This window comes from Elephas maximus, chromosome 1 (assembly GCF_024166365.1).
Source record: "Elephas maximus indicus isolate mEleMax1 chromosome 1, mEleMax1 primary haplotype, whole genome shotgun sequence".
Lineage (NCBI taxonomy): Eukaryota > Metazoa > Chordata > Mammalia > Proboscidea > Elephantidae > Elephas > Elephas maximus.
Genome location: NC_064819.1, coordinates 90591115 through 90618077, shown reverse-complemented (window position 1 = coordinate 90618077; position 26963 = coordinate 90591115). Strand labels below are relative to the sequence as shown.

At 41.0% G+C, this 26963-nt stretch overlaps 1 long non-coding RNA gene across 4 annotated transcripts in view; it reads right to left on the bottom strand.

Moving 5' to 3' along the window:
* The window catches only part of LOC126078277 (uncharacterized), a 36828-nt gene extending 10093 nt beyond the window's left edge, over positions 1 to 26735 (bottom strand). For 2 of the 4 annotated variants that reach the window (XR_007518022.1, XR_007518014.1), the window contains exons 1-2: positions 26087 to 26735; positions 25653 to 25919 (exon numbers count right to left, since the gene is read on the bottom strand). This is a non-coding gene — a long non-coding RNA (uncharacterized LOC126078277). Of the gene's footprint in view, positions 1 to 17231; positions 20055 to 25652; positions 25920 to 26086 lie in introns of those variants that run through there. The other 2 variants (XR_007518023.1, XR_007518016.1) reach the window with 2 other exon arrangements.
* Between the last annotated feature and the right edge of the window lie 228 nt (positions 26736 to 26963).

Here is a 26963-nt window from a genome sequence, read left to right as displayed (position 1 = left end):
GCCTTTTTTCCTAGCCTGTCGTATTCTTGAAGCTCCACTGAAACCTGTTCAGCATCATAGGAACACACAAGCCACCAGGGACAGGCGAGTGGTGGCCGTGCATGGGATGCATTGGCAGGGAATCAAACTCAGCTCCCCCGCATGGAAGATGAGAATTCCATCACTGAACTAGGGAAAACCCAGGTTTCACCTAGTGAATATCAAAATCAAGTCCTAAAAGGATCAAATAGCTTTGAAGTAACTTATGACCCCCAAATAAAAGCTCAAGATCGTTTATGAGCATAAAAAATATGTAACGCCTAACAAGGTAAAATTATAACCTCTGGCATCAAATAAAAAATAACCAGGTATGCAAAGAAAAAAGAAAATATAACCTATAAATATAGGAAAATCCATCAATCTAAACTAACCCAGAACTGATACAGATGTTAGAATTAACAAAGACATCAAAGAAAATTCTTATAACTGTATTTCATATGTACAAAAGTTACTTTAAGACATTAAAGATACATAAAAGATCAAAATTGAACTTCTAGACATGAAAATTACAATGCCTGAGATTAAAAATACACTCATTGCTAGTTGGGATTAATGGTAGATTTGATGTTGCAGAAGAACAAATTAGTGACCTTGAAGGCATAGCAATAGAAGCTTTCCAAAATCATAGAAAGTAATAATTATTACAATGTATTGTTGGGTTTGTAACACATACAGATGTGATCTATGCATCTGTGCAATAGTAGCACAAAAGGGGGAAGAAGGAATAGAGCTATATAAGAATAATATTTCTTATTTCTCACTGAAATTTAGTATAAAACTGAAGTAAATTCTGATAAATTAAGATGTGTATGGTAAGCTCTAGAGCAATCACTAAGTGAACCACTAAAAATGAAATATCGTTAGTAATAGTGAAAAATCATTAAAGCAATTAAAATCCTAGCAAATATCCATGTAATGTAAAAGCAGTCAAGGAAGAATAGAAGAAAGAGAAAAGAGACAGAAGATACATAAAAAACAAAAAGAAAAATCCTACTATATCAAAAATAACCAATAATAATAATAATAATAAATAAAAAGAAAAAAACACTGGTGTCCAGTTGACTCCAGCTCATAACAACCATTGCATATAAATTTTTAAATAATGCAATCAAAGAGCAGGATAGTCAGATTACACACGCACACGTAACACAAAACAAGCTCCAACTGTATGTTATCTACAACAGACACACTTTATATTCAAAGGTACAAAAGACTGAAAGTAAAAGAATGAAAAACGATATATTATGCAAACAGCAACCACAGGAAAGTACTAGTGGCCACACTAATATCAGACAAAGTAGACTAAGATAAAAAAATCTTACTAAAAAGGGACATTTTATTTTATTTAAATTTTTATTGTGCTTTAAGTGAAAGTTTACAAGTCAAGTCAGCCTCCCATGCAAAATTTATATACACCTCGCTATATGCTCCTAGTTGCTCTCTCCCTGATGAGACAGCACACTCGTTCTCTCCACTCTCCATTTTTGTGTCCATTCGGCCAGCTTCTGACCCCCTCTGCCCTCTCATCTCCTCTCCAGACAGGAGTGGCCCACATAGTCTCATGTGTCTGTCTACTTGATCCAAGAAACTCACTCCTCACCAGTATCATTTTCTATCCCATAGTCCCAGTCCAATCCCCGTCTGAAGAATTGGCTTTGGGAAGGGTTCCTGTCTTGGGCTAACAGTAGGTCTGGGGACCATGACCTCCGGGGTCCTTCTAGTCTCAGTCAGACCATTAAGCCTGGTCTTTTTAGGAGAGTTTGAAGTCTGCATCCCACTGCTCTCCTGCTCCCTCAGGGGTTCTCTGTTGTGTTCCCTGTCAGGGCAGTCATTGGTTGTAGCCAGGCACCATCTAGTTCTTCTGGTCTCAGGCTGATGTAGTCTCTGGTTTATGTGGCCCCTTCTGTCTCTTGGGCTCATAATTACCTTGTGTCTTTGGTGTTCTTCATTCTCCTTTGCTCCAGATGGGTTGAGACCAATTGATGCATCTTAGATGGCCGCTTGCTAGCGTTTTAAGACCCCAGACGCCTCTCCAAAGTGGGATGCAGAATGTTTTCTTAACAGATTTTATTATATGCCAATTGACCTAGATGTTCCTTGAAACCATAGTCTCCAAACCCTCGCCCCTGCTACGCTGGCCTTCGAAGCATTCAATTTATTCAGGAAATTTCCTTGCTTTTGGTTTAGTCTGGTTGTGGTGACCTCTCCTGTACTATGTATTCTTTCCCTTCACCTAAAATGGTTCTCGTCTACTATTGGATTAGTGAATACTCCTCTCCCTCACTCCCTCCCCACTCTTGTAACCATCAAAAAATATTTTCTCTGTTTAAACTATTTTTTGAATTCTTATAATAGTGGTCTCATACAATATTTGTCCTTTTGCAACTGACTAATTTCACTCAGCATAATGTTTTCCAGGTTCCTCCATGTTATGAAATGTTTCATGGATTCATCATTGTTCTTTCTGATGCATAGTATTCCATTGTGTGAATATACCGTAATTTATTCATCCATTCATTCATTGATAGGCACTTTGGTTGCTTCCATTTTTTGCTATTGTAAACAGTGCTGCAATGGACATGGGTGTGCACATATCTGTTTGTGCAAAGGCTCTTATTTCTCTAGAATATATTCCAAGGAGTGGGATTGCTGGATCGACAGTAGTTTTATTTCCAGTTTTTTAAGGAAGCGCCATACATTTCCAAAGAAGTTGTACCATTTTACATTTCCACCAACAGTGTGTAAGTGTTCCAGTCTCTCCAGAGCCTCTCCAACATCTATTATTTTGTGTTTTTTGGATTAATGCCAGCCTTGTTGGGGTGAGATGGAATCTAAATGTAGTTTTGATTTACATTTCTATAATGGCTAATGATCATGAGCTTTTCCTCATGTATCTGTTAGCTCCCTGAATATCTTCTTTAGTGAAGACAGTGCCTGCTCATATCCTTTGCCAATTTTTTATTGGGTTGTCTTTTTGTAGTTGAGTTTTAGCAGTATGATGTAGATTTTACAGATCAGACGCCGATCAGAAATGTCATAGCTAAAAGCTTTTTCCCAGTCTGTAGGTAGCCTTTTTACTCTTTTGGTGAAGTCTTTGGATGAGCATAAGTGTTTGATTTTTAGGAGCTCCCAGTTATCTAGTTTCTCTTCTGGTGTTTGTGCATTGTTAGTAATGTTTTGTATGCGGTTCATGCCATGTATTAAGGCTCCTAGCATTGTCCCTATTTTTTCTTCCATGATCTTCATCATTTTAGATTTTATATTTAGGTCTTTGATCCATTTTGATTTAGTTTTTGTGCATGGTGTGAGGTATGGGTCTTGTTTCATTTTTTTGCAGATGGATATCCAGTTATGCCAGCACCATTTGTTAAAGAGACTGTCTTTTCCCCATTTAACTGACTTTGGGCCTTTGTCAAATATCAGCTGCTCATATGTGGATGGATTTATGTCTGGATTCTCAATTCTGTTCCACTGGTCTGTGTTGCTGTTGTTGTACAAGTACCAGGCTGTTTTGACTACTGTGGTGGTATAATAGGCTCTAAAATCAGGAACAGTGAGGGTTCCCACTTTGTTCTTCTTTTTCAGTAATGCTTTACTTATTCAGGGCCTCTTTCCCTTCCATGTGAAGTTGGTGATTTGTTTCTCCATCTCATTAAAAAATGTCTTTGGAATTTGGATCGGAATTGCATTGTATCTACAGATCACTTTTGGTAGAGTAGACATTTTTACAATGCTAAGTCTTCCTATCCATGAACAAGGTGTGTTTTTCCACTTACGTAAGTCTCTTTTGGTTTCTTGCAGCAGTGTCTTGTAGTTTTCTTTGTATAAGTCTTTTACATCTCTGGTAAGATTTATTCCTAAGTATTTTATCTTCTTGGGGGCTACATTAACTGATATTGATTTGGTGATTTCCTCTTCGATGTTCTTTTTGTTGGTGTAGAGGAATCCAACTGATTTTTGTATGTTTATCTTGTATCCTGATAGTCTGCTGAACTTTTCTATTAGTTTCAGTAGTTTTCTTGAGGATTCTTAGGGTTTTCTGTGTATAAAATCATGTCATGTGCAAATAGAGATACTTTGCCTTCTTCCTTACCAATCTGGATGCCCTTTAGTTCTTTATCTAGCCTAATTACTCTGGCTAGGACCTCCAGCACAAGTTTGAACAAGAGTGGTGATAAAGGGCATCCTTGTCTGGTTCTGGATCTCAGGGGGCATGCTTTCAGACTCTCTCCATTTAGGATGTTGGCTGCTGGCTTTGTATAAATGCTCTTTATTATGTTGATGAGTTTTCCTTCTATTCCAGTTTGCTGAGAGTTTTTTTCATGAATATGTGTTGGACTTTGTCAAATGTCTTTTCTGCATCAATTGATAATATCATGTAGTTCTTGTCTTTTATTTATATGATGGATTACAATAATTGTTTTTGTAATGTTGAACTGTCCCTGCATACCTGGTATGAATCCCACTTGGTCACGATGAATTATTTTTTTGATATATTGTTGATTTCTATTGGCTAGAAGTTTGTTGAGGATTTTTGCATCTAAGTTCCTGAGGGATATAGGTCTGTAATATTCTTTTTTTGTGGTGTCTTTACCTGGTTTTGTTATCAGGGATAGGCTGGTTTCATAGAATGAGTTTGGGAGTATTCTGTCCTTTTCTATGCTCTGAAATATCTTTAGTAGTAGTGGTGTTAACTTTGCAAGTTTTGTAGAACTCTGCAGTGAAGCCATCTGGGCCAGGGCTTTATTTTGTTGGGAGTTTTTTAAAATTACCTTTTCAATCTCTTCTTTTGTTATGCGTCTATTTAGTTGTTCTGTCTCTGTTTGTGTTAGTTTAGGTAGGTAGTGTGTTTCCAGAAATTCATTAATTTCTTCTAGGTTTTCAAATTTGTTAGAGTACAATTTTTCATAGTAATCTGATATGATTCTTTTAATTTCAGATGGGTCTGTTGTAATATGGCCCATCTCATTTCTTATTCGGGTTATTTGCTTCCTCTCCTGTTTTTCTTTTGTCAGTTTGGCCAATAGTTTATCAATTTTGTTAATTTTTTCAAAGAACCAGCTTTTGGTCTTGTTAACTCTTTCAATTGTTTTTTTTCTGTTCTCTATTTCATTTAGTTCTGCTCTAATTTTTATCATCTGCTTTCTTCTGGTGCCTGAGGGTTTCTTTTGTTTCTTCCTATTTGTTCAAGTTGTAGGGATAATTCTTTGATTTTGGCCCTTTCTTCTTTTTGTATGTGTGCATTTATTGATAGAAATTGATCTCTGAGCATTGCTTTTGCTGTGTCCCAAAGGTTCTGATAGGAAGTGTTTTCATTCTCATTGGATTCTATGAATTTCTTTATTTCATCCTCAATGTCTTCTATAACCCAGTCATTTCTGAGCAGGGTATTGTTCAGTTTCCAAGTGTTTGATTTCTCTTCCCTGCTTTTTTTGTTATTGATTTTTACTTTTATTGTCTTATGGTCAGAGAAGATGCTTTGTAATATTTCAATGTTTTGGATTCTGCTAAGGCTTGCTTTATGACCTAGTGTTGGTCTATCTAGAGAATGTTCCATTTGTACTAGAAAAGAAAGTATACTTGGTTGCTGTTGGGTGGAGTGTTCTGTATATGTCTATGAGGTCAGGTTGGTTGATCGTGGCATTTACATCTTCTGTGTCTTTATTGAGTTTCTTTCTGGATGTCCTGTCCTTCACTGGAAATAGTGTGTTGAAGTCTCCTACCATAATTGTGGAGCTGTCTACCTCACTTTTCAATGCTGAGTTTGTTTTATGTATCTTGCAGCCCTGTCATTGGGTGTATAAATATTTAATATGGTTATAGCCTCTTGGTATATTGTCCCTTTAATCATTATATCGTGTCCTTCATTATCCGTTGTGGTGGGTTTAACTTTAAAGTCTATTTTGTCGAAAATTAATATTGGCATTTCTGCTCTTTTTTGATTGTTGTTTGCTTGATATATTTTTTTCCATCCTTTGAGTTTTAATTTATGTCTCTAAGTCTAAGGTGTGTCTCTTGTAGGCAGCATATAGATGGATTGTGTTTTTTTTAATCCATTCTGCCACTTTCTGTCTCGATTGGTGCAGTTAGTCCTTTTACATTCAGTGTAATTATGGATCGGTATGAATTTAGTGCTGTCATTTTGATGTCTTTTTTTGTGTGTTGTTGACAGTTTCTTTTTCCCCCTTAATTTTTTGTGCTGAGTAGTTTATATATTGTCTTTTCCTCTTATTGGTTGTTGATTTTTCTTCTGCTGAGTCTCTATTTTTTTCTTGTATTTTATTTTGAAGAGTAGGATAGTTAGTCTCCTTTGTGGTTACCTTAATATTTACCCCTGTTTTTCTAAGTTTAAACCTAACTTTTATTTTTTTTATATCACCTTTTCTTCCTCTCCATATGAAAGATCTATGGCTACATTTCTCAGCCCCTAAAGAGGGACTTTTTCTTTTTTTTAAAGAGGGACATTTTATAATGACAAAAGGGTCATTTCATCAGAAAGCTATGAATAAATGTATATGCACCTAATAATAGAACACCGAAATAAAGTAAAAACTGATAAAAATAAAAGAAGTGGAAATACAACAACAATAGTTGAAGACTTCAATATTCTACTTTCAATGGCTAGAACAACTACTTAGAAGATCAATAAAGTCTTATCGTTGGTCTAGACTTGAACAACTGTATAAACCTACTAGACCTGAGGGACATCTATGGGACACTCCACCCAATAATAATAAAAAAAAATAGCAGTAGTATATTCTTCTTGAGTGCACATAGAACAGTCTCCAGGACAGAACATGTGCTGTATCATAAAACATGCCTTAAGAAATTTAAAGGAATGGAATTAATACAAAATATGTTCTCCAACCACAATGGAATTTAATTCTAAATCACAAACAAAAAAAATTGGAATGTTTATAAATATGTGGAAATTAAACAACACACTCCTAAATAAACAATGGGTCAAAGAAACCAAAAAAAAAAAAAAAATTAGAAAATGTTGCAACATAAATGAAAATGAAGACACAACACACAGAAACTTAGGGAAGGCCATTAAAGTACAGGAAAATATGTAGATGTAAATGCCAACATTAAAAGAAAATAAAGATGTCAAATTTACAACCTAATTTTCTACCTTAAGACACTAGAAAAAAAAGGGCAAACTAAACCTAAAGCAAGCAGAAGGAAGGAAAGGATAAAGATTAGAGTGGAATAGAGAATAAAAAAAACGTAATACAGAAAACAAGAGCAACAACAACAAAATTCTGGTTTTTTGAAAAGATTAAAAAAATGACAAATCTTCAGCTAGACTCACTAAGGGAAAAAGAGAACTCAAATTACTAAAATCAGGAATGAAAAAAGGGGTATTCAGAAATAAAAAGGATTATAAGGGAATACTATTTATGATTGTAGGTTAACAAATTAGACAGCCTAGATGAAATAAACGATTCCTATGAAGATCTAAACTACTGAGTCTGACTCAAAGATAAATAAAAAACCTGAGTATAACTATAAAAAGTAAAGAAATTGAATTAACAACAACAATAAAAAACTTCTCACAAGTAATAGCCCAGGCCCAAAGGGCTTCACTAGTAAATTACTACCTACATTAAAAGAATTACAAGAAGTCCCCAGGTTACAAATGTCTGACTTAAGGACAACGACAACTCATACTTGCCCTTTAATGCTATACAAATTTGCCTTCCCTTTGAAATGATTGAACCAACCCCTACTCGCAACAATTCACCACAATCACCTTCGCTTGCTGCACATGCAGCTTTTGAATCATTGAAAAGGCCAAATAAGAAGTGTACGTACCTGTTCTGATTTACCTACAAATTTGACTTAGAGACACAGGCAGGAATGGATCTCATTGGTAACCTGGGGACCACCTATAACACCACTTCTTCACAAACTATTCCAAAAAATAGAGGAAGAGGTAATGTGTCTCAACTCATTCTATTAGTATTATTCTGACATAAAAGCCGAGAAAGACACCACAAGAAAAGAAAATCCTCAACAAAATGCTAGAAAACCAAATTCATCAACATATAAAAATAATTATACACCATGACCAAGTGGGATTTATCCAAGGAATGCAAGGTTAGTTTAACTTCCAAAAATCAATTAATGTGATACATCGTATCAATTGAATAATAAACAAAACTCACATGATTATCTCAATAGACACAGAAAAAGCATTTCACACAATCTAGCACCTTTTCATGATAACAACACTCAACAAAATAGGAATAGAAGGGAACTACCTTATGATGATAAAGGCCATCTATGAAAAACCCAAATATAACATCATACTTAATAGTGAAAGATTGAATGCTTTCTTTCTATATTCAGGAAGAAGGCAAGAACAACTTCTTTCATCATTTCTATTTGACATTCTACTGGAGGTTCTAACCAAAGTAGTTTAGCAAGACAATGAAATAAAAAGCATTCACATAGAAAAGGAAGAGTAATACTATCTCCATTTGCATATGACATAATCTTGTATATAGAAAAGTCCAAGGAATCCACTAAAAAGATATTAGAATAAGCAAATTCAGCAAGTTTGCAGGTAAAATATCAATATACAAAAATCTATATTTCTATGCATCTGCAATGAACAATCCTGAAATGATATTAAGAAAATAACTCTACAATAGCATCACAAGAGAATAAAATAGGAATAGATTTAAGAAAAGTTCAAAACTTCTACCACAAAAACTTAAAGTGCATTGTTTAGTGAAAGTAAGAAAGACCTAAATAAAATGTAAGACACCCCACGCTCTTGATCAGAACACTGAATATTATTATGATTACAATACTGAAGAATATTGACTATACTATGGACTGCAAGAAGAATGAACAAATCTGTCTTGGAAGTACGGCCAGAATGCTCCTTGGAAGGGAGGATAGCGAGACTTTGTCTCATGTACTTTGGACGTGCTATTAGGAAGGCCAGTCCCCGAACAAGGACATCATGCTTGGTAAGGTAAAAACCAAAACCAAACTCATTGCTGTCAAGTCGATTCTGACTCATAGTGACCCTATAGGACAGAGTAGAACTGCCCTATAGAGTTTCCAAGGAGCGCCTGGTGGATTCAAACTGCTGACCTTTTGGTTAGCAGCCGTAGCACTTACCCACTGCACCACCAGGGTTTCCCTTGGTAAGGTAGAGAGGGTCAGCAAAAAAGAGAAAGATTCTCAATGAGATGCATTGACACAGTGGCTGTAAGAATGGGTTCAAGCATAACAATGATTATGAGGATGGTGTGGGACTGGGCAGTGTTTGGATCTACTGTACATAGGGTCGCTATGAGTCAGAGCCAACTCGACGGCACCTAACAACAAAAACAACATATCCATATATTGGATTATTATTAGTGGTTGCCTTGGGATGAGGAAATGGGAGGTTGGAGGGAAACAGGCAGTGTATGGAGTTTGTTTCTGAGGTGATGAAAATATTCTACACTTGATTGTCATGACGGTTGCACAACTCTGAATAAACAAACTATTGAATAGTACACTTTCTTTTTTAAAATTATATGATGCTTTAGGTGAAAGTTTACAGCACAAATTAGTTTGTCATCCAAAAATTTACGCACGAATTGTTTTGACATTGGCTGCAACCCCCGCAATGTGTCAGCACTCTTCCCCTTTTCCTTTACACCCCGGGTTCCCAATGTCCGTTTGTCCAGTTTTCCTGTCCCTTCATGCCTTCTAGTCTTTGCTTTTAGGCAGATGTTGGTCATTTGGTCCCGTATACTTGATTGAACTAAGAAGTATGTTTCTTAGGTGTGTTAGTGTTTGTTTGATAGGCCTGTCTAATCTTTGGCCAAAAAGGTGGACCTCAGGTGTGACTTTAGTTTTGAGTTAGCAGGGTATTTGGGAATCATAGTCTTGGGGGTTTCTCCAGTCTCTGTCAGACCAATAAGTCTGGTCTTTTTGTGAATTTAAATTTCGTTCCACATTTTTCTCCCCCTCTGTCCAGGACCCTCTATTGTGATGTCTGTCAGAACATCGGTGGTTGTAACCAGGCACCATCTGGTTCTTCTGGGCTCAGCCTGGTGGAGGCTGTGGTTCATGTGGTCCGTTAGTCTTTTGGACTAGTGTTTTCCTTGTGTCTTTGATTTTCTTCATTTTCCCTTGCTCCAGATGGGGTGAGACCAGTGGAGTATCTTAGATGGCTGCTCACAAGCTTTTAAGACCCAGATGCTACTCGCCAAAGTAGGATGTAGAACATTTTCTTTATGAACTATGTTATGCCAGTTGACCTAGACATCCCCTGAGACCATGATCCCCTGCTCTCAACTCCAGTAATTTGGACCCTCAAAGTGATTGGATGTGTCTAGGAAGCTTCTATGACTTTGCCTTGGTCAAGTTGTGCTGACTTCCCCTATATCACGTGTTGCCATTCCCTTCACCAAAGTTAACACTTGTGTGATATCTAGTTAGTGATTCCCCCTCCCCACCCCTCCCCTCTCTTGTAACCATTAAAGACTGTTTTTTTCTGTGTGTAAACTTTTTCATGGTTTTTATAATAGTGGTCTCATACAATATTTGTCCTTTTGTGATTGACTTATTTCACTCAGCATAATGCCTTCCAGATTCATCCACGATGTGAAATGTTTCATGTAGTCATCATTGTTCTTTATTGTTGCATACTACTATATTGTGTGTATGTACCATAGTTTGTTTATCCATTCATCTGTTGATGGGCACTTACGTTGTTTCCATCTTTTTGCCATTGTGAATGATGCTGCAATGAACATGGTGTGTATATGTCTATTTGTGTGATGGCTTTTATTTCTCTAGGATATATTCCTAGGAGTAGAATTGCTGGATCATATGGTATTTCTATTTCTAGCTTTTTAAAGAAGCCCCATATCATTTTCCAAAATGCTTGTACCATTTTGCATTCCCACCACCAGCACATAGATTTCCAACCTCCCTGCAGCCTCTCCAACATTTGTTATTTTCTGTTTTGTTGATTCGTTCCAGTAATGTCAGGGTGAGGTGGTATCTCATTGTAGTTTTGATTTGTGTTTCTCTAGTGATCACGAGCATTTCCTCATGTGTCTACTAGTCACCTGAATGTCTTCTTTGGTGAAGTTGTATTCATATTCTTAGCCTATTTTTTAAATTGGATTATTTGTCTTTTTGTTTTACAGGTGTTGGATTTTCCTATAGATTTTAGAGATTAGACCTTTGTTGGATATGCCATAGCCAAAATTATTTTCCCAGTCTGTAGGCTCTCTTTTTACTTTTCTGGTGAAGTCTTTTGATGAGCATAAGTATTATTTTCAGAAGATTCCAGTTATCTAGCTTATCTTATGGTGTTGTGTATTGTTAGTTATGGTGTGCATGTCCTGTTTATGCTGTGTACCAAGGCCTTTAGAATTGACCCTATTTTTTCTTCTATGATCTCTATAGTTTTTGGTTTTATATTTAGGTCTTTGATCTATTTTGAATTAGTTTTTGGTTGGTAATTTTTTTCTTTCAAGGTTTTATATGTTATCCCATTGCCTCCTTGCCTGCATGGTTTCTGCCAAGTTATCAGAGCTTAGTTTTATTGTTTCCCTTTGTATGTGACTTTTCACTTTTCTTGAGCTGCTTTCAGGATTCTTTCTCTGTCTTTGGTTTTGGTGAGTGTGATTATGTTCGTGACTCTGTTTTGGGGTCTATCCTACATGGGGCTCGTTGAGCTTCTTGGATGGTCAGCTTTTCATCTTTCATGACATTAGGGAAGTTTTCTATCAGCAGTTCTTCAGTGATCCTCTCTGTGTTTCCCATTTTCTCCTCCTATTCTGGAACTACAATCATGTGCAAATTTTTGCTCTTGATTATATCTGACATAGTTCTCAAGTTTTCTTCATTTTCATTCATTCTTTTGTCTGATTTTTCCTGAAACAAAGCAGTATCCAAGGATTAGTATTCAAATTTGCTGATCCTGTCTTCCATTGTTTCAAATTTGCTCCTAAAACCTTCTATTGCATTTTCCATTTCCGAAATCTTGTTGTTTATCTTTTGGATTTCTAATTGTTGTTTTTGTATGATTTCTAATTGTTTATTTGCTTTGATACTTTATTCCTGTATTATTTTCCTGAATTGTCCCATTGTTTTGTCTGTGTTTTCCCTGATTTTGTCTGTATTTTCCATGATCTTGTCTATTTTTTCCTTAGTTTTGTCTGTGTTTTTCTTCATATCTTTCCTAGTGTCTTAGAGAGCCTTGAATATTAGACTTTCGAATTCCCTATCAGGTAGTTCTGGTGGCTTTTCTTCTACTGGAAGTTCATCTAGTATTTTATTTTATTCACTTACTGGAGCCACCCTGTCCTGCTTTTCTATATGTTTTGATATTTTCTGCTGTCTCTGGGACATTCATGAATTATTTTCTTCGTTTGATTGTAAGCTTGTTTGTTTCACCCTGTTTTTTTTGTTTTATTTGATTATGCCTGAGTGGGAGGGCTGGACGTGTGTACAATACTTCTCACCACCTTGTCCAGGTGTGCAGGGCCAGTTGCTCAACTATGGTGCAGCAGGGAATGTCCAGTGGGGTAGGAGGGGTGAGGACAGGTCCTTTGTAGCATGTACTAAGGCCAGTGGGGAAGCCTGGGGATCTGAGGGTCCATGCCTGTGCCACTTGGAGGTACAGTGCTTTGTGCACAGTACAGATAGGCAGGAGGGAAGGGAGAGGGTGTGATGTGCAAAGCTAAGTGGAAGAGAAACAGAAGCAAAAGGAAATGAAGAAAAAAAAGGAAATAAAATCATGACATGGTGGGAGTTGGCAGATGAGGGTAGTGTAGACCTGGGAAGGCTGTATGCTGGTGGCTCTCTAGCCAAGCAGCGCAGCTCAGCCTGTTGAGAGGGCATGGGGGCAGTGCACAGTGCAAGGTGGGCAGGAGAAAGGAAAGGAAAGATGGGAAGGAGAAAGAAGGAACAAAAAAACAAAAACGACAACAATAATAAAAATCTATATGATGCTGAGGGAACCAGTCATTGTGGGTGGGGAAGAAACAGGGTGGTAGCGAGCTGATGTCCCTCTTGCTGGGCAGCACAGCATGGACTGTCAGGAAGGGGTGAAGGCAGTGCAGGGCCTAGATGGGAGGGAGAAGGAAGAGGGAGAAAGGGAAAGATAAAGAAAAATAAAAAATATAGTGCTCAGGGAGCCAGCCTGTTGGGGTGGTGTAGACCTGGGGAGGCCATGTGCTAGTGGCTCTCTACCCGAGAGGTGTAGCATGGACCACTGAGAAGCAGTGGAGGCTAGGTGGGTTGGAGAAATGAAAGAAAGGAAGGGAGAGAGAGAGAAAAAAACAAAAAACAAAATGAAACAAAATGGCACAGAGGTAGCCAGCTGGTGGGCAGCATGGAACCGGGGAGGCCACGTGCCAGTGGGTCTCTAGCCAAGCCGTGTGTCACAGCCTGTTGAGAAGGGGTGGGAGCATCGCACGTGGCTAGGTGGGCGAGAGAAAAGAAAGGAAGGAAGGGAGAGAGAAAAGAAACATAAAAACGATAACGACAACAACAACAAAAATATTGCACTGGGGAAACTGGCCATTACGGGTGGGGCAGACCTGGGGTGGCAGTCTGCCTGGCTGCACAACCATGGCCAACTGGGAATTTGGAGAAAGCAGTGCACAGGGCTGAAGGGTAGGGGGTGGGAAAACATGTATCCTTGGTTACTCAGTGCTCTGTATCTTGCTGAGAGCTCTTTGAAGTTGCCTTCCTGTACTCCCTGTCCAAGGTCTTTGGTAGCTGTGGTCCAAGATGGTGAATCTGTGCCGTGTTAACTGGCAGGGAAGCTCTACTCCATAGTGTTCCTTGTTCTCTGTTCTCTGTCAGCTTCTTCTTCCATTTGTGCTTGATCAAGTTCTTTACCCCTTTATTTGATGCTCAGGGTTACAGGATTGATGTTTGTATCTGTTTTACTTAGTTTTTCTGATCTTTGCTGCAGAGGGGCAGCATGGAGCTTCTGTTTACAGCACTGTGTTGGCTCTGCCATGTCCAGATTGAGCCATCTGTTTTTTGCTCAGGCCAAATAGGCAAGTTGAATAGGGATGTAGTGGGAATCACTGCCTCTGCATCCTTCAAGTCCTTGATGGTGGGAGTAATCTCTGCAATCCCCTCAGGAATGTGATATTGCTTTAGTTTACTATTTTCCTAGGTAAAAAAAAAAAAAACTTTTTTGCAGTTCTAAAGGCTTCCACATGGCTTTTCCTACCATAGTAGCCCTTACTCTACTTCTCAGGGATCCAGTGTGGGGGTTCTGTCAGTCGTTGAGTATATCTATTCCAATTATGCATTCTGGAACTGGGGAAATCACTACAGGATGGGTCTGTGGACCCACTGAACCTACTGTGAGAGGACATGTGCCAAGACTCCATTAATAACCTGACCTCCATACGCCCTCACTCTGACTGATGGGCCACAGAGATCTTTTGGGTCTCCTGGAATTACTGTCAATTCAGAGCCAGTATCCAGTAATCTCTGAAAAGTCTGATTATTTGCTTTTCCCCAATTAACAGTCACTCTAGTAAAAGGCCTTAGATTCCTCTGGGGAAGGATTGGAGAACGACTAACAGTATAAAATTTTGTCAGTGTAGTAAGGTCCTTCCTTAAGAGGGCCTGGGCTCCATTTCATTCAAGGGGTTGTGGGTCTTTAAACTCACTCAATTCTGGGAATTGATTGAGGGGCTGTGACTCTCTATTCTGGCAATTCGAGTTAGACTACTGTTTGCTTGGCCTAGAATTCTTCCATTTGTACAGATCAAGTAAATATTTAGTAGATTTCCTATCTATTTCACTCCTAGGGACACCATGACTAAGTAGTCAATGCCACAAGTCCATAGGAGTCAGAATACTCTGATTACTGCTTTGTCTCCACTGTCCATTACGGTAACCATGCCCACCTTGTCTTTGTCAATTGAGTGCAGCCACTTGGCCTGTACCACCATGGGGTCCAATGAGCCCCACTGTATTTAGGTGTCTTAATTCACTTAGGGCAGTTCCCACTGTCAAATCTGATTTACATAAAACAGCAATCACAGCAGTCTTCAAGAATGCTGGGGCTCCCTTCACAAATTTGTTCCTCACCATTGTGGTAAAAGATGTGTCCTCTGGGCACTCCAGGTGGGAGTCTGTGGGGCTAACCTGATAAATCCACTCTGACATGTCAATTTACATAAGCCTTTGGATACCTTCTTCTACAGTATACCAAGGCAGGTCTTGTACTTCAACTTGATCTAGTGTAGGACACTATGTAATCCATGCTTCAGCGACCCAACCAAACTATTAGATTCTTTCCTAACTTCAAGAGCTGAAACACTGAATGAAGAATCTGTGCTTAGTGGGCCCATATCAATAAACTCAATCTGATCCACCTTTATGTTCCTTGCACCATTATCCCACACCATTAATAGCCATTCCCACACATATTCCCCAGTTTTCTGTTTGTACATATTAGAAAAGTCAAGCAGTTCTTTTTGAGTGTAGTGTACCTTCTCCTGGGTTACACTTTGTTTTTTACCTTTGGGGGCTCACTGGGACTTAAATCTAGTTATAGGTCTAGAAGCCAAAATGGGTGGTAGGAACATATTTTGAGAACATTCAGCATTGCCTTTTAAGGCATCTGCCTCAGGAGATGCCCCAGGCAATGACTCAGACAAAGGCTCTCCAGACACAGCTGGGTTAAACTTCAGATGGGGATGGAGGGGCTAATGGTTTTACTGGGGAGAGGGTTTAGCTGACAAAGATGGAATAATCTCTTCAGATGAGAGTGAGAGGGCTGGACTCTGAAAGAATTATTCAATGGAATTTAGGGGCTCAGTGTCTCCAGCTTCCTGATTATCTGCCCATATGCCACAATCCCAAGTTTCAGGATCCCATTTCTTCCCAATCAATACCCTCACTTTAACTTTACACACCATTTGAGGTTGGGAATTCAGTTGGCATTGTAATTTAGCCACTCTTACGATAAGACTCTGGGTTTAGTTTTTGGCAATCTCAGCTCCATTACTACAGGAAATAAGGCTTTCTTTCAAGGCACAAGTGGAAACTTTCAAGTCATTTATGGAGGACTTGAGCTTTGACTCTGAAGCCCTGAGCTCATCTCTTTCTTCCATCACTTCATCTAGTGAAAGTAAGGCCAACCAACCAGCTTCCTTACACTTCTCATTAAGACAAAACTGTAGAAAGGTATCTACTGTGATCACCTAGAGCCTCGTCTCTCACCAATACCTGATCTATTGGTGGTAATATTTTGTGTGTTTCTATTACCGCTTCATGCCACAGATTAGCAATGCCCTCCTTGCTACTACAAGCAGAGTCATCAACATCTTTAAGACCAACCAGACTTGAAAACCAATTCAGAAAACTCATCCTGTCATGGATTGAATTTTGTCCCCCCAAAAATGTGTGTATCAACTTGGTTAGGCCATGCTTCCCAGTATTGTGTGGTTGTCCTCCATTTTGTGATTGTAATTTTATGTTGAGAGGATTAGGGTGGGATTGTAACACCACCCTATCCAGGTCTCCTCCTTGATCTAAGGTAAAGAGAGTTTTCCTGGGGTGTGGGCCTGCACCATCTTTTCTCTCTCAAGAGATAAAAGGAAAGGGAAGCAAGCAAAGAGTGGTGGACCTCATACCATCAATTAAGCAGCACCAGGAGAAGAGTGGGTCCTTTGGACCCTGGGTTCCAGGCCCTGAGAAGCTCTTCGACTACGGGAAGATCGAGGACAAGGAGCTTCCTAAAGAGCCGACAGAGAGAGAAAGACTGGAGCTGATGCCCTGAATTTGGACTTGTAAGATATTAGGCTGTGAGAAAATAAATTTCTCTTTGTTAAAGCCATGCACTTGTGATATTTCTGTTATGGTAGCACTAGATGACTAAGACACATCCTTCCAACTATGTTTCTGTAGAACCACTCTGGGTATGGAAATGTCTTAGGCTGAGCTCTCTAAAGAAGTAAACCAGTGAAGCAAAACCTATCTCTCTCTCTCCCTCTCTCTAGGTATATATATATATATAGAGAGAGATTTATATCAAGGAAACAGCTCACGTGGTTGTAGAGGCTGGAAAGTCCTAAGTCCATGGGTCAGGCTGGAAGCTTCTCCTGGCTCACATAGCTGCAATGACTGGAGAACCCAAGGTTGGCATGTCAGAAAACAGGCCTCTCTGGCTCATAGGCTGCAGAGGTTGACAAATCCCAAGAAAGGCAGGTAAGCTGGCAGGCTACTGGTAGCAGAGAGCAGAGCCTGACGAATCCCAAGATTGGCAGGTAAGCTGCTAGCTCAAGACCCAAGAACTGGAGGTCAGATTAATAGGAGATAGCTGCAGGGTCCAGAGCAAACAAAAGCCTACAAGTCTTGACAGAAAGTCCACCTATATTGGATGCAGGCTATACCCCCAAGAAAAATCCCTTTCAACTGATTGGCTACTCACAGCAGATCCCATCAATGGATGTGATCACATTATATAAGATCTCATCATGGAGGTGATTACATCATTACATGACTGCCATACTACGTCATAACTGCCAAACCACTGAGAATCATGGCCCAGCCAAGTTGACATACAACCTTAATGATGACACGGTCCTTTCCAGAAAATGTGTCCTGACTTCTGTGGTAAAATATGTATGTCCCAAGTACCCAAGTTAAATTCATAAACAAATGGCTCAGACCCACATGTCCCACCATTGCTGCTCCCGTACTTTTCCCTCAGCTCTTCACTATGAACTTACAGGGAGTTTCTATAACAAAAAAGAAAAAAACTTAGGCTCAATTCACAAATGCATCATCCCAGTATGTTGGTGTGATCCAAAAGTGGACTACTGCTGCACTATAGCCTCACTCAGGGATGATTAAAGACTGTGTTGAGAGGTCATCCTTCCAATGAGAGGAACTTCAGGTGGCCTGAGGTAATAATACGCATAAACTCACAGGGCAGTGGCAAATGGTTTAGCTGACTGGCCAGGAGCCTGGAAGGAGCAAGATTGGAAGACCAGAAACAAGAATATCTGGGGAAGATACAGATTGTAGACTCAAAGTGTGAGGATCTTTTGTACTGCATGTGAATGCCTGCCAAAAATTATCCACTATAGAAGAGGTCCTAAACAACTGTCATAATTGTCCAGTGCTGCTATAACAGAAATACCACAAATGGGTGACGTGAACAAACAGAAGTTTATTCTCTCACAGTCTAGCAGGCTAGAAGATGAAATTCAGGGCACCAGCTCCAAAGGAAGGCTGTCTCCCTCTGTAGCTTTGGAGGAAGGTCCTTCTCACCAATCTTCCCCTGGTCGAGGATGCTCTCAGGACACACCCTGGTCCCAGTGCTGCTTTCTTGGTGGTATGAGGTCCCCCAGTCTCTCTGCTCTGTTCTGTCTTTTATATCTCAAAAGAGATTGGCTTAACACACCACCTAATCTTGTAGATTGAGTCTTGCCTCGTTAACATAACTGCCACTAATCCCATTTCATCAACATCACAGAGACAGAATTTACAACACAGAGAAAATCACATCAGATGACAAAATGGCAGACAGTCACATTATATTGGGAACCAAGGCCTAGCCAATTTGATTTACGTATTTCTGAGGGACACAATTCAATCCAAGACAACAACCAAATGTACAGGATGACTCAGCCAGTAGACACTAGTCAGCTGTGTCCTTGGATACCCCAGTGCTTGCACAACAGACTCATGAAAGGAGTATCCATGATAACAAAGAGAGTTACTATGCATGGTCTTATCAGCATGGGCTCCCTTTTACCAAGAATGATGTAGCTACTGCCATGACTGAATATCTGATGTATCCACAACAAATAAACTCCAATAGAGTGCCGTCCCTTGTGGAGGCTAACAGATCATTTGGTGGCAAGTTGGTTATATTGCTACACTTCCACTTTAGAAAAATCAAGTATTAATTTTAATTTGGATTGACACATATTCCTTATATGCGTCCATCTTTCCTTCCCACAGTGCCTCAATGAGAACCACTATCTACGGACTCTCACAGATATGTTCTTCTAATATGGAACCCTACATAACACTGACTCAGACTAAGGGATATACTTTACAGTAAAGGCAGTGTGGCAGTGGGCACACGACCATGAGATCCCCTGGTCCTACCCTATACCACACCATACAGAACTACCAGCTGATAGAGCAGTGGAATAGCCTCTAAAAGGTGTAGCTGTGGTACCATATTGACTGCAAGCATGGGCACTACCCTTCAGGATGAAGTATACACCAAGATTTAAATTAAAAGCCATTATATGGTACTGATGGTACTATGTCCCCATTAGAGAATGAAAGAAGGAGTAACCCTGCTCATCATCATAGTTCACTTAGCGTGTTTGTGCGTCCCATCCCTGAACAGGTTCTGTTGGTCTAGAAGTCCTGGTTCCCAGAAGTGGAGGCTTCAAACAGGCGACACAGTAGGAGTCTCATTCAACTTAGAGCTATGGCTGCCACCTGTCCACTTTGGGCTCCTCAGTCAAAGGAAAAGGAGAAGTTACTGTAAGGGCAAGGGTAACTGATCCAGACTATCATAAGGAGCATGGTAAGTGCAGGGAGAAATACAGTTGGCACTCAGGTGATCTACAGGGATGTCTCTCAGTACTGCCGTGTCCATTTTAATTGGAAATAGACAGGGGTAGCAACCACAGGAGATAAAGATCTGGAAACCAGGGACTCAGACTTTTCCACCCTTCCCAGACTAAACGCTGATGAGTGGGCAGCATCCTACTATTTCTCATTTGTGAGTAGGAGTGCAATTACAGGGTAGCGGGTATCCAGCTGCCAGCACTAAATATGGGAGGGGACCAGACTCAGGGGATTATATAAAGACAGGAATAGTTACAGCTGCAGGAAGCCACCTCATGGGAGTCAGGAAGCCATCAATAATAGTCTCCAGTTTTTCTTCCTCTTCCTCTCCCATCCTTCCAACACTTCTGTCTCCAGCAGAGATGGCAACAGTGTGGAGCTCACAGCCTCAGGGAAGGTCTTAAGATTCACTATCCAAAGTAGGGCAAAAACTTTAGACAGAATAAGCTGAATGATAGCATCTATGGACCTCCTCTAGCGGTCTCAAAATGCCCAGTGACTGGGTCCTTAGTGGGACTTGAATGGGAACTTGGTAAAATGAAGGATAGCAGGCACTTGCATACTAAAATTATGAATGTGTATAGGGAGAAAATATCTTTTTTGAAAGTTACAGGATATATACACAAGATACAGAAACAAGTTAACACCACCAGGAGACAGCTATTAGCCAAAATCAGAATGTGGAACATTCTACAGGACAAGTGACCTGGTTTCTCTGACAAATTAATGGCTTGAAAATAAATGAGGATAGATGGTATGCTATAGAAGAGACAAAAGGGCTATCACGACCAATGGCAATGAGTTGAACTTATCTGGATCCTTCTTCAAACATACCAACTAAAGACAAAAGGGGAGATTTAAATATACACTGGCAAATTTCTCTCAAAATTTGTTAATAAATTAATACCGCAACTAACAAACGATGCTAAGAGCTGACATTTTTGGAAAACTTTCTAGGTGCCAGCTACTGACCTGTCACATTTATTGTATCTCCTAAACCTTTTGATAAAAATTCATCTCTAAAGATGAAGAGACTGGAAATTAGAAAGGTTAATATAAGTAACTTGTCCAAAGTCACACTTACTTACAATCATTGTAGTTAAGTGGTGGAGGGAACATTAAATTCTGTGGGCCATCATTAAAAACAAAACAAAAAAAAATTGTATTATCATATACAGATCATAACTTTGATTTGTATTTCTGGTAGGTGAGCTCTGTATCCATTTATGGTCTCTGAAACCGTGACTACAGCACAGTGAGATACTGTGCATTCACGTGGCTCCCAGAGTTACTCTTGTAGGGGACAGACTTCTGAAACGGCTCCAATGAATCCCACCTCCTACTATTCACCCCCTTGTGCAATCCCCTCCCTTTAAACATTAGTTGGACCTAGTGACTCTCTTGTAACAAAGAGAATATGGTAACAGTGGTGGATTCTTTCAGTTGCAAGTTAACAAAAGTTAATGATCTGGCTTTACCAGAAGAGATTTTACTTACTGATTTACCTGGGCAGGTAAAGGATTGGGTCCAGGGACTCAAATTTGTTATCACATCTCTTTCTTCCCTGCCTCCTCCCCTCTCTCTATTACTGAGGAAGATAGCCAGTATGATCTCCAACTCCCCTCACATCATCTCACCTTAGCAGCATCAGGAGAAAGATAGACATCTTTCTCACAGCATCCAGAAATGAAGTACCAGACAAGATTACTCTTGGACCAAACCCTGTTGCTGGGAGATATTATATAAAGTGGTAGGCCATGATTGGTAGATCTGGGTCATGTGTTTCCCTCATTTCCTGGTTCATTATAAGATTCTCTATGTTATTTGGCCATGAGTTTAAATCAACTCAAATGGTAACTAACAACAACAACAACACACTATTTATGGGTGATAATTCAACCATGTAACTATTAAAATAACCATTGCCAATTCACTGGTCCATGGGAGAAAACATTAACTGTTAAAAGTGCTGACTTTCTTTTCATTTCCTAATCTTTATGTTTCTACCTAACAAAATTGCCTCCTTTTAATTCCGAAATCACTGGGAACACCGAGCCACCTTGCAGGGATCATAAGTTTGATCTGTATTTGTGGTAGGTGAGCTCTGTATCTAGTTCTGGTCTCTGAAACCATGACTACAGCACAGTGAGATACTGTGCACTCACATGGTTCCTAGAATTACTCTTGTAGGGGGAGACTTTTGAAATGGCTCCAATGAGTCCCACCTCCTAATATTCACCCCCTTGTGCAATCCCCTCCCTTTAAGCATTAGCTGGGCCTAGTGACTCTCTTGTAACAAAGAGAATATGGCAACAGTGATGGAATACATTTTTGGGGATCACCATGGGACAAGATATAAATAAACTTGATTCTAAGTCAATGGGCAAAATAATTCTATTATGAAAACATTCTGCATCCCACTTTGAATTGTGGCGCCTGGGGTCCTAAATGCCAACAAGCGGCCATCTAAGATACATCAATTGGTCTCAACCCACCTGGAGCAAAGGCAAAGGAAGAACACCAAGGTCACACGACAACTAAGAACCCAAGAGACAGAAAGGGCCACATGAACCAGAGACCTACATTATCCTGAGACCAGAAGAACTAGTTGGTGCCCGGCCACAATCGATGTCTGCCCTGTTAGGGAGCACAACAGACAACTCCTGAGGGAGCAGGAGACCAATGGGATACAGACCCCAAATTCTCATTAAAAGACCATACCTAATGGTATGACTGCGACTAGAGGAATCCCAGAGACAATGTTCCCCAGAACTTCTAATGGCACAGGACAGGAACCATCCCCGAAGACAACTCATCAGGCATGAAAAGGACTGGTCAGTGGTGGGGAGAGAGATGCTGATGAAGAGTGAGCTAATTAAATCAGGTGGACACGGGAGAGTGTGTTGGCAACTCTTGACTGGAGGGGGGATGGGAAGATAGAGAGAGAGGGAAGAGGGCAAAATTGGCACGAAAGGAGAGACTGAAAGGGCTGACTCAATAGGGGGAGAGCAAGTGGGAGAAGGGAGTAAGATGTATGTAAACCTACATGTGACAGACTGATTGGAATGGTAAATGTTCACTTGAAGCTTAATAAAAATTAATTAAAAAAAAAAAGAAACTTGATAAATTGTTTCAAGGCAGGCTGCCCAAGCCATGCTGCAGAAGTACAAATTCCCAACAGTTACTAACGCCAAATGACCCTGCATTTCTTTTCTACCTGAGAGGTCACTTCAGACCTGAACCCCCACAGTCCCTGCCATCAGACAGGATGATGAAAGACAAGGTCACAGCAGTGATCCTAATCCTGGTTGTGATGAACAAGGGATCTGGCCTATAAATAGAACAGGAATTGAAGAAACCTAAAGGTCCCAAATCTAAGACCTCGTAAGCCACCATGACTACAAACATGGGGAAAATAACAGTCTCCATTCTTCCTGTGCTGCCCCCTGTGTCCCACCCTTGCCTAACCCCTGAGCTCTAGGTGGAAGTCCACCCTTGTCTATTTCAGTTTTGAGTAGCTGCCAGCAATACTTGGAATTCCTTGGCTCATAGATGCATCTGCCTCCATCGATTGTCTTCCTCTTCTCCCCTTTGTGCACACTTGTCTCTGTGTCTATGCTGCTCTTTATATAACTCAGAAGTGATTAGGTTTAGGATCTACTCTCAACTGACTGGTTACATTATATTATATTGCATTGTGGATAGTGATTAAAAACCAACCATTCCATTTCAACTCATAGCAACACTACAGGACAGAGTAGAACGACCCCATAGGGTTTCCAAGTCTGTAAATCTTTATGAAAGCAGACTACCACATCTTTCTTCCACAGAGCAGCTAGTGGGTTCAAACTGCTGACTTTTCGGTTAGCAGCAAAGAGCTTTAACTGCTGTACCACCAGGGCTCCTGAACAGTGATTACGTTATATTAAATTAGATTATTTCCACATGTATAAGGGTCAGAATTCAAAAACATATTTTAGGGGAACACAATTCAATACAAAACACTGACCCAAGAAGGAACAGAATATGTGATCAGCACCATATTAATTAACTATATTCGGATACTAATACTCTTTTTTCAGAAATTGATAGAACAAGTAAATAGAAAGTCAGTGAGGATATAGAAGACTTAAATCATACTATGAACCTAATTGTATTTATACAATTTCCCACCCACATAGACACTCTTTTTCAAGTGCAAACGGACTATTCATCAAGATTGACCGTATGCTGAATCCAAAAACAAGATTCAAACAAAATTTTGAGGAAATGAAACCAGAGTTCATTCTCCTGACCACAATGGCATTAAATTAGAAATCTATAAATTATAATATCTGGAAAATTCCAAAAATGCTTGGAAATTAGTCAACATACTTCTAAATAATCCATGTGTTACAGGAAAATTAGAATGTGATCAGCTATGGACAGCTGATCTTCAACAAAGGGGTGAAGTCCATTAAATGGGGAAGAGATAGTCTACTAAATGGTGCTGGCAAAACTGGGTATCCATTTATAGAAAGATGAAACAAGATCCATACCTCAAACCATGCATAAAAACTAGCTCAAAATGGATCAAAGATCTAAATGTTGAACCTAAAACTACAAAGTACAGGGAAGAAAACATAGGGACAGAGCTAGGAGTCCTAATGTATGGCACAAATAGACTACCAAACACAACTAAAACACAAACAGCAGAAGATAAACTAGATAACTGGAACCTCCTAAAAATTAAACACTTATGCTCATCGAAAGACTTGACCAAAAGAGTAAAAAGAGAACTTACAGACTGGGAAAAAATCTTTGGCAACAACACATCTGACAAGGGTCTAATCTCTAAAATACAGGGAAAACTTCAATACATCAACAACAAAAAGACAAACAATCCAATCAAAATATGGGCAAAGGACATGAACAGACACTTCACCAAAAAAGGCATTCAGGCAGCTAACAAACACATGAGGAGATGCTTGCGATCATTAGCCATCAGAGAGATGCAAATCAAAACTACAATGAGATACCATTTCACCCTGGCAAAAACGGCATTGATGAAAAAAATTTAAAAAGCAACAAATGCAGGAGAGTCTCGCTATATGCTGTTGGTGGGATTGTAAAATGGTACCACCACTAGGGAAAACAGTATGGTGCTTCCTCATAAAACTAGAAACAGAAATACCATACAACCCACCAATCCCATTCCTAAGTATATATCCCAGAGAAATGAGAGCTGTGACACTAATAGATGTATGCACATCCATGTTCACTGCAGCATTATTCACAATAGCAAAAATAGGGAAACAACCTCAGGGTCCATCAACAAATGAATGGATAAACAAATTGTGGTACTGTGGTGCGATTATTTTAGTATGTGGCCTTTCTAGCCATGGTTTTGTAACTCCCATCCAGGGGATTAGGCAGGATTGTGTGATAGGGTAATTGTGGACCACCAAAGGGACTGGTCAGTTTGCCTTAAAAAAGAGCCAATTCCAGAGGCAGAGAGAGGGCACCCCCCACCACCAACGAAGGAGAGACTAGCAGGAAAATTCCGCAGCAGAAGACCTAGGGGTGGGCTTCCCAGCCCACGGAGAGAGAAAGCTGAGTGCCTTTGGGCAGAGACTGAGGGCCAGGCAGAGGCATATCTGCAAGCAGGGTTGGGAAGAGACTGTCCTGATGAAAGAACTGTATCCTGAGGGTTCCTGAGCCTGAATTGTAACTGCTAATTCCTTAATAATAAACCCCATAATCGTGAGTATGGTCTGTGAGTTCAGATTGGCCATTGCAATGAATTGAATTATCAAACCCAGCAGAGAAGCAGAGAGTGCTGTGTGAGGGATGTTTGGTTTTAGAATTGTAAAGATGGTGGAGAGAGGAGACTTGTCTGCCCTCCCATCCCAGTCCATGGGAAAGAGGTATTCTGACATCCACCTCCTTTCCCTCCCCTCCTTGTGGGACGCCAGCTGGGGAAAGTGCCCCAGCCCACGAGGGGATGGGGCGGCTCCCATTATACCTACCCACTGCAGCGTCTCCTTCCCCTTTTCCGGGTGTCTTCTGAGCCACTCCATATACTCCCCCTCCAAGCAGATCCTGTAGAGCTAGGCCAGTTCCTCATTCAAGTTCAGGTTCAGCGCTAGGTAATCAGCGCAGTCGTAGAAGTGCTGAGGAGGAGGCGCCCTTCCAAACCATGCGGCAACCACGCAAACGGTGAGTGGTTTGAGATCCTGGCCCCGCACCCGCGACACTGACGGGCGGTGATTGGTCAGAGCCCATTTGAGTCTAAACTGAAAAGGAAACCAGTGCGAATCTCAGTGACTCTTACTGGGTCGAGCCGCCGGGCGGGTCTTGCGGCCTCGGCGTTACGCTTGGACTGGAGACTCGGGGCGACCCCGGTGCCTTCATGGGGAACAAGGGCACTCGTGGCCTGCGACCTGGGCCCGGCGTCACTCACCCGAGTCTCTCTGGTTTTAGTAGCCGCGCAGAGTCTGCAGGTTCACTCGGTCCCTCTGTGCGTTGCCCTTGGCTTTCCCTGTCTCCGGGTCCCAACACTTCCACCCCTCCTGCTCCGGCCACGGCGCCCGCGGCTCCATCCTCGGATTCGCGGCATCGCTATGGATGGGCACCAAGGCGTGTTGCCCAGGTAGCCGACTTCGATTTAGCGCGGCTCCCCTCAGCCATGCGCCATACGGCAGTGTTGAAATACCTCAGGTAGAGGGAGCCTGGGGGCCGGGGGCGCTGAGACCACCGCTTTTCCCCTCCCCTTGCAGCTCCCCGAGTCCAGGGCCGATGAGGGCGAGGAGGGGAAGAGGAGCCGGGGGCTCGTGGACAGAGAACCGGCGGCGGAAGGCGCGGGGGGCGGGAGACAGGGGATGGGGGGGTCAGCATGGAGTGGGGGGGACGCCGCTTCCCCGAGGGTCCTGCGTCCCCGCCAGACGGTCCCTTCGCTCCTTCCTCTACAGGGGCCGTTCCCCTTCCTACCCCCCACTCACCCGACCGAGTGTGGGTCAGCGCTAGGGTCCCCGAGAGCAGCAGGCGGAGAATCCCGTGCGCCAAGACCCTGACCCTCCCGGCCCGGAAAGTCTCAGCCCAGGCTGGTCGGCGCTTACTTTACTTACGGGAGCCGCGGTGGCGCTGATTGGCTTCTCTAGAAAAGATCACCCAATGGAAGTGAGAACTGTTTGGGTACGTTATGTCTGTCCAGGCGGAAGGAGCTGGCACAGGCTTTGAGAGGAGGAGGTGAAAGTCCGGGGAGATGGGGAGTTCTACTCTCATGCTGTGAGTCAGAATCTCCTCGACAGCAACGAGTTTTTAACTCTGTCATTAATCAC